Source organism: Lactuca saligna, chromosome 2, assembly GCF_052625555.1.
Source record: "Lactuca saligna cultivar CGN05327 chromosome 2, ASM5262555v1, whole genome shotgun sequence".
In the NCBI taxonomy this organism is placed as follows: Eukaryota; Viridiplantae; Streptophyta; class Magnoliopsida; order Asterales; family Asteraceae; genus Lactuca; species Lactuca saligna.
Window position 1 is genome coordinate 116,895,340 of NC_136418.1, and position 9,229 is coordinate 116,904,568.

At 37.0% G+C, this 9,229-nt stretch overlaps 1 pseudogene across 2 annotated transcripts; it reads right to left on the reverse strand.

The window, feature by feature from the left end:
• Positions 1-7,970: 7,970 nt before the first annotated feature.
• LOC145031398 (protein GL2-INTERACTING REPRESSOR 1 pseudogene) lies at positions 7,971-8,867 on the reverse strand (annotated as a pseudogene). 2 transcript variants are annotated; one of them, XR_013676936.1, is made up of 2 exons: positions 8,627-8,867; positions 7,971-8,506 (listed from the first exon to the last, which is right to left on the reverse strand). The product of XR_013676936.1 is annotated as a protein GL2-INTERACTING REPRESSOR 1 pseudogene, transcript variant X2 (transcript). The 2 variants fall into 2 exon arrangements; XR_013676935.1 differs by having other exon boundaries at positions 7,971-8,536; positions 8,627-8,862.
• Positions 8,868-9,229: the final 362 nt, after the last annotated feature.

Sequence of the window (9,229 nt, forward strand, 5' to 3'; positions counted from 1 at the left end):
CCGCCATGTCACAAAGGAACCCCAGTAATTCAGGAGGTGGTCCCCCAGCCCCAAAACCTAGAAGATAATCAAGGACACCGAAGACGGGGTTCTTATAAAGACTTCATGAGTGAAAAACCTACTTCCTTTGATGGCACTGGAGGTGTCATTTCCCTCACTCGATGGTTCGAGAAAATTGAATCCATATTCGAAATATGTGCTTGTTCGGAGTCCGATAAAGTAAAGTTTGCAGCCTGTACCTTCAGCGACAAAGCCCTGACTTGGTGAAACGGCCGAGTCAAGTCCCTGACCCTACGTGTAGTCAATGCTATGGGTTGGGAATCCATGAAAGAAATCCTTCTGGCTGAGTACTGCCCTCGGGGTGAAATACAGAAGTTAGAGCACGAGCACTGGAACCTGAAGATGAAGGGTTCTGATATTGCAACATACACATCGAGGTTTGATGATCTGGCACTACTCTGTCCAGGACTGGTTACCCCAGAGAGTAAGAAAATAGAAAGATTTATTTGGGGGTTGACCCAGCCAACCAAGGGAAATGTCTTATTTGCACGGCCAGATACGTATGACATCGCCAAGAGTTTAGCCCAGACCCTAATTGATCACAGTGATGATGTTGAGGAAACCACCGCCACCCCTGAACCGACCAAGAGGAGTGGTGAGAAAAGGAAATTTTTGAAGAAGAAGAAGGGCCAATCATCCCAAGGATCCTCAAAGAAACAACAGACTGTAGCAGTCCATGCTGTTGCTTCTGTTGTCGAATCTACAACTCAAACCCCTACCAGTAGATATGCTGGTAACCTTCCTCTGTGTGAAAAGTGCAAGTACCACCATAACCCCGGCCTCTGTCGCGAGCTATCATGCACCAACTGTGGTAAGAAGGGGAACACGGTCCGATTCTCCAAGGTACCAGCCCAATCAACCAATCAATCTTCTGGAGTAGGTGTTGGTCAAGCTTGCTACAATTGTGGAGAAGTTGGGCATTACAAGAGGAACTGCCCCAAGAAGGCGACAACTGATAATACCGGGAGAGTCCTAGCCACAGGAGGAGGCAGTCGCCGATCCCACTGTTGTTTTGGGTACGTTCCTTCTCGACAACTCTTATGCTAGTATTCTTTTCGATTCGGGTGCTGAAAGAAGTTTTGTTAGTCATTCATTCAAACATAAACTAAAACCTAACCCCCAACCATTAGCCGAAACGTTTACCGTCGAGATGGATAACGGTGAGAAAGAAAGCGCTCGCGACATATTCATAGGGTGTACCCTTACCCTGAACGATCATTCATTTCCCATTGATCTTATGCCAGTCTCCATAAAGAGCTTTGATGTTATCATTGGCATGGATTGGCTGAGTCCCAATCATGCTGATATCCTTTGCTACGAAAAATCCATCCATCTCAATCTTCTTTCGGGTCAAACTCTCATGATCTATGATGATAAACTCAGCTCCAACCTTCGGATCATTTCCTGCATCAAAGCTCAGAAGCTCTTGCAAAAGGAGTGCCAAGCATTCCTAGCCCATGTCATTAACGAGAAACAGGAAATTAAAGACCTCGCGAGAATCCCCAAAGTCTGTAACCTGCCTGATGTCTTTCCAGAAGAGCTCCCAGGAATTCCTCCCGAACGTCAGGTCGAATTTCGCATTGACCTAATTCCTGGAGCTACCCCCGTAGCGAAGTCTCCATATCGCTTAGCTCCAGCAGAAATGTAGGAGTTATCAAGCCAACTCAACAAGTTACTCAGTAAAGGGTTCATCAGACCGAGTTCCTCACCCTAGGGAGCTCCGGTTTTATTTGTAAAGAAGAAAGATGGATCCTTCCGGATGTGTATCGACTACCATGAGTTGAACAAGTTGACCATCAAGAACTGATATCCCCTGCCGTGAATAGATGACCTCTTCGATCAACTTCAGGGAGCCAGCTACTTCTCAAAGATAGACCTTTGGTCAGGGTACCATCAGCTACGAGTTTAGGAGAGTGATATTTCCAAAACAACTTTCAGAACTCGATATGGACACTACGAGTTCATAGTGATGCCCTTCGGTCTAACCAATGCACCGGTAGTGTTCATGGACCTGATGAACCGGGTGTGTCATCCTTTCTTAGATAAATTCATCATCGTGTTCATTGATGACATCCTTGTCTACTCCAGAAGTGAAGAAGACCACAAGCAACACTTGAGGTTAGTGTTGGAAACCCTTAGATCCGAGAAGTTGTACGCGAAATTTTCCAAGTGTGAATTCTGGATCCGGAAGGTAACTTTCCTCGGTGATGTGGTAAGCGAGGAGGGAATTCATGTGGATCCTTCCAAGATTAAAGCGATAGAGAATTGGTCGGCACCAAAAACACCCACGGAAATCCGTCAATTCTTGGGTCTCCCCGGCTATTATCGGAGATTCATCCAGAATTTTTCCAAAATCGCCAAACCCCTAAGCACTCTAACACAAAAAGGTGTACCCTTTTGTTGGAGTGAAAAGCAAGAATCTGCGTTCCAGACATTAAAGCAAGCCTTGTGTAGCGCACCTGTTCTGTCCCTACCCGAAGGGATAGAAGACTTCGTTGTCTTTTGTGATACGTCTAATCAGGGCTTAGGCTGTGTGCTTATGCAGAGGGGAAAGGTAATTGCTTATGCCTCGAGACAGCTAAAGGCACATGAGGTCAACTATACCACGCACGCCTTGGAGTTAGGAGTCGTAGTCTTTGCACTGAAGATTTGGAGACATTATCTCTACGGAACCAAGTGTACGATCTTCACTAACCATAAAAGCTTGCAGCACATCCTCAATTACAAAGACCTAAACATTAGGCAACGGCGATGGGTAGAACTACTCAGCGATTATGAGTGTGAAATTTGCTACCATCCCGGCAAGGCCAATGTGGTAGCAGATGCCCTTAGCCGAAAGGAAAGCTCAAGCTGTAAAGTGAGGGTACTGACGATGACTATCCATTCCCATTTATCCATGAAAATCTGAGACGCCCAGATAGAAGCCCTCAAACCCGAGAACAAATCAAGCAAAACCTTGAGGGGAATGGATAAGAAACTTGAGATCAGAGGTGACGGAGTCTACTGTTTCATGGACCGAATCTGGATTCCAAAGTCCGGAGGATTCAGGGAGATTGTCATGGAGGAAGCACACAAGACCAGATACTCGGTTCACCCAGGTTCGAGCAAGATGTATCTAGATCTCAAGAACAGTACTGGTGGCCAAACATGAAATCCGAGATCGCTACGTTTGTGGGCAAGTGTTTGACTTGTGCCAAAGTGAAAGTCGAGTAACAGAAACCCTCGGGTCTTCTCCAGCAACCCGAGATACCCGAGTGGAAATGGGAGATGATTACCATGGATTTCATCACCAAGTTACCCAAGTGTCCGAGTGGATACGATACCATTTGGGTAATTGTCGATCGTTTGACCAAATCCGCTCACTTCATTCCGATCAAAGAATCATTCAAAATGGAAAGACTCATGCGAATCTACATCCAAGAGGTAGTTCGAATGCACGGTGTACCTGCATCCATTATCTCCGATCGAGATTGTAGGTTTACCTCCAGATTTTGGCAGTCACTCTAGAAGGCTCTTGGAACTAAACTAGACATGAGCACGGCTTATCACCCTTAGATCGATGGACAGAGTGAGATCGTAGGACACACACTTGCCTTTGATTGAGTTCTCGTATAATAACATTTACCACACTAGTATCAAGGCTGCTCCGTTTGAAGCCCTCTACGGTCGCAAGTGCAAATCCCCTCTGTGCTGGGCCGAGGTAGGGGACACACAACTAGCCAAGAGTTGATTTCCTGAAAATGCTATCACTGGTCCTGAAATCATCCGCGAAACTACCGAAAAGATCATCCAAATCTGAGAACGACTGAAAGCTTCACGAGATCGCCAAAAGATTTATGCTGATAACCGACGGAAACCTCTGGAGTTCCAGGTTGGAGACCGTGTCCTGTTGAAGGTCTCGCCTTGGAGTGCACATTCATGTCTAATTAGTGGTTCAAGGTCTAATTAGATACAATTGTATATCATTTCATATTACATAGGAACCTCGCGCGTAATCAAGCCCCGAACCGTCACCTAGAATCCAAACCGTCGTGTTTTCTCGTCTGGTGAGTTCATACCCCTACCCATTTTCAATGTTATCACTGTTTTCCGGGGGGGGGAATACAAGCAAATTACAAGTGATTCTTGTACTCAAAACTGTTTTATATACATCGTGTTTCATATTATATATGCTTTTAACACTGACAGACGTAATAAACAACCGTTTGAACTTACAGGACACATTATCATGTTATTTGTGAATTACATTATAAATTGTTGTATTTATATTTTCACAAATGTTTTCACACAGTATAACAGTTAAAAGCATAACTTTTGAACATGGTTTTGTCCTCGGTAACACTCCACAGAGATACGTGAGTGGAGGATAGTCATTCGATCTTTCAGTATTATTACTAGTAAATTTGTTAATCCTATAATTGGAGACACGTCCTCGGTGAACACTCCACAGAGATACGCGAGTGGAGGACCGCCTCTATAACCAGAATCTCTTAGATAGGGAGCGTGACTTGAGTGTATAGATTTATACGGGGTTGACTACCCCGCACCTGGCTGCTAGCTACAGCCGAACCGAAAGGTTCAAGGGTGACGAAAGTCATATAGGGTGATAGATTATTTATTGCCCTAATTAGTCTATTGTATGGTTATGGAACTTGCAATTTAGATAACAGAGATTTACTTTATAGTAATAATGGGTTTAGTAACTAGTTTACTTGGTATTTATTAATTTTATAAACGTGTTAAAACTAATACATTTTCTACGTACATCTTTTACATTACATTTGGGATTGACGAACTAACACACACTTTACAAGGATAACCAGGTTTTCAGTATACATCTTTCACATTAGGAAAATATGAGATTTTCTTGGGAATGCAGTTAAACATAACCAGAACCATGTAACCTAACAATTAACCAAACATTACTTTTAAGAAAATATGGGATTTTCTTGGGTCGTAACATTTTCAGAAACCAAAAGGAAACTCGTATATTTAGAAAAGAACGTAAATACAATATTTAATTAAATATTTTTTTCGTATATAAATATGATTTTTCTGGGTGAATACGTATAATGTTAAAAAAAATACTTAAGGTTAAATCATAAAAATATTATAAACTTAAGTGTAAAAACGTTTAAAAAACAAAAACAAAAATAAAAAACAGAAACAGGAAAAAAAATAAAAAATAAAATAAAAAAAACAATAAAAAATAACCTTAAACTTACGGGTTTTTAGCGAAGTTAATATAATGTTAACCAGACAAACTTGTTATCACCAATAAAAGTGTAAAACCAATCTTTTTTTGGAAATTATGAGGGTAAAACAGAAATAAAATTCATGTTTTGATAAAACCGATAAAAACCTGAAAACTTGAGTGTTTTTCTGATATTAATCATTTTTAATAATGTACCTTATGTTTGTGATTTTAGTGTTATCAATATATTTTGGCTAATTAGTATTATAACGAGATAGACTGAGCTTCATTTACTAATCGAGATAAGAGGTACGGGGTACACACTCAATGTGATAAATATGAACTCGAGATTATAGGGGCCCGGGGGTAGTACCCCTGAGTGCAGGGTTCCGCTTAGGGCAATGCCCCAAAACCTGAACTAATTTTATGTTCACTCCATGCATTTTCCCTCCAAAACTCACTTAACGACATCATGATTATGCAGGTGTTGGTTATGTCCAATACATATATGTTTCGGTGCCAAATCTGGATGCAACGGCTATTAACCACATTTTCCCTTTTATATAAGAACACTCTTCATGTTTCAGAAAACAGGTTGCAAATATATTCTAAAATCTTATTATTAAGATTTTTGATCTATTTCTCAAGAACACATTAACATGTATTATGTGTTTCATATTAGTTTATTCTTGGATTGTCCTACTTCTAAATTCTTTACCACATGCTAAAAGAATGAGCTACATATTTTGAAAAATATTTGAAAACACGATTTTTAATACTATCAAAATTTGTATTTATTGTTATTCTGATCTCTTATAAATCTAACATGTTAAAAGAAACATCATCTTAGGGTTGTCTGTAACCATTATATACTTCATAGCAATCACACTTGAAATGAAAGACGGATATAAAATAACCGATTAAATCTGTTTTTTCCTATTTTATAAAATAAATATACAAGTACATATATCTATATAATCTATATATCTATATAAAAAGGATATATTAGTATTACTATCCTCTTACAAGCCTTAATATAGTGACTTATGAACCCAAACAAATATATCATCTCTAATAAATAAAAATAATTTTATCACATGGCACTCTCTTATTAACTTGGACACATGTTATTTTTTTGGTATTTTTGAATAAATGTTTTTTCCATTTGTAATTTTCTATTTTTTTATTTTTTCTTAATTAACACAAAAACTAATGAGTTTTAATTTTGGGAACTTTAAAATTAAAAGGTAAATTTATTAGTGAAATTAATATTAATTTATTACTCCATTTAATGTAATTGTTACATTAAAATATTATGTAGAATTTAATAAAATAGAAAAACTCATAAAATTAATTCAAAATAACCACAAAATAACATTTGATAAATTGATTTACAATGTGATAAGGGACAAAAAAAAACATTCATTTATTAGAAATTATACATATATTCTCATAAAAAAGATATAAATACCGTTGATTTGTAACACGATATATCAACATCCCAAACCGGGTTTTATATGTAGTATTTTATTATCATAATATTTTATATGGAAATTGAGTAATTTAAACGTAATGTAATGCTTATTCTAAGAAAATAACCAAATAATTTTGTTTCTGGGAAAATGATCATCAAGTCCGGAATGGAAAATTCCTAATTGACAAAATATATTTTGTTTTGGTAAAAAAAAAAAGTACTTTCGAATTTTTTTTATTGAAATCTAACAAAAACAAAGACAAATATAAGAAATATAAAATATATTCAATATAAATCATCGATTGAAAACGGTAAGAATAAGAAGTTTCTGAAATAGACACTTCCGATCTTTCAAAAACTAAAAAGTAATTTTTTTATTTAAAAAACTCATTTATAAGAGTTAATTTATTCAATTTAACTAGGATTATAATCTATCACTTTATCAAACGAAGTATTGGTATATACAGAAAATGTACACATTAAGGTCATGTGGATTATTTACCAACAAATTGTACTAGTGGGACTTAAATACGTAATTATCCACTCAACTGCTCTTGAAATTCAACAGCATATTTGCTTCAATAAATAGTTATTCAATATGTTGGTACAACATCATAAGCTAATAAATGACTTAGTAGAAAACTGAGTTTTCAAGAAAAATTAGAAAAATCACATTTAAAGATGGTACTAACATTGCATATATAAACTATTACTTGTATAATAACAAGATTTGAACTTTAATTATAATTTATGATAAGGAACCTTTGTGCTTCACATAATTTTAAATCTTAATTTTTGTTCTTTGTTACAAATCCTTTAGAAATAGTAATATTAATTTTAGCTAGAAAGCTTGTATTCTATTTATGTAAAAAGAACAATTTAAATATTCTGTAATCAATTTATTTTTATATAATGTTTATCAAGATAACAGTATATGTGATTTCTTTGTAGTTAACTCTCTCCCATCCTGGGAAATTTTAAGAAGTAACCTATCGTACATTTGTCGAACAATAAAGTGATCTGACGTGTCATTCTCTACATGGACATAACCCGAACATAGTAACTCTATAATTAGGCATAGAATAGATAAAATTAAACCAATTATCTTTAATTTCAACCAAAGGGTATACTGGAAATTTTGTAAATTAACAAAAATTAACAATAACAGTGTATTTTCGAAAAACTGAAATTACCTTTGTAACCTCCTAAAATTTAGTACGTAGACCGGATTAAAGACATAAGTAAAAGGGTAAAATGGGTATTGTCATTCGAACTCCACTCATGGGACACCGTTAAATAACATAATTCATGAAAGTAAAAAATTAAAAAAAAACAAAAAAACCAAAAAACAAAAAAAAGAAAACCCTAATAATACTAGTGCTAAGTTATAAAAGCTTTTTCACCATGCATCTTCAATCTTCATTCAAGACTTTCTTGTTTTCTTGGTGGAGCTATCATGGACGACATCGAGCAACACGGTGCTCTTGCATTTAGGGCATTTAGGGTAGTCCTCAGCAAGCATAACATACATCAGGCACCGTGGACATCCAACCAGCATCATCGATGTCGCCTCCGGGCTACTTGTGTACCGGAGCTCCGTCTCATGATCTTGGATGTTCTCCGATGACACACAGGAAGTTGTCGGTGAAATTGTCGCTGATCTGCTAGGTGATTCTTCCGTACGCCGGTGAGCTATCGGTGGCGACAAATTCAGCTTCAAGTCGAGATTCCTACCACCACCTCTTCCGTTTCTTCCACTCATCTTCTCCGAAATCAATCTGTTCCCAGATTTTGATGATTTAAGTCAACTGTGGAAACCAAAACACAAAATCTGGATATATATCTATATACATCGTATTTAAGGACAACCTATGATCCAATAGAATAGAAGAACTTACCTTGAGATTGGCAACTCTTGCTGAAGAACAAAAGAGGGAGATTAAGGCGGTGATCAGGAAAAGCACCACCGCTAGTGAGATGGGTTTGTTGGTTTAGAGGCTCCAAGGCCATTTATACATATATTTATATGTAAACAAAAATTGAGAGATAGATGGTTTGCTTTAAAGCTTAATTTAATGGTGTAGAGAGAGAGATTGAGGAGGAAGAGAATTGAAGAAGGTGTGGTAGAAGAGGAGATAGTTGTAAATTGAGGGGCAGGAAATGCATTAATTATTGGAAAAAATCCCGAGATGGATACAGAAAAAGGAAATTTGTAGTAAATATTTCAACTAAATAATATTGCAGAAGAACCCCTCTTCATTCATTGTTTAGCTATTAGTCATTCATTTAGTTTCAGTGTGAGCAATAAAGTCCCTGTGGTTTTCATTATTCACTACTCACAGCTCACTAGTCTTATCGTACCATGTTAAAAACCAAACGCTTTATAGATGTATGTATGTGTACAAGGTCTACATAGTAGGTAATATGAATTCATAACAAATGTACAACCTAAAAATTTTACCAACTGCTTTTAAAGCTTAAACCAAATTTATAACAAATCC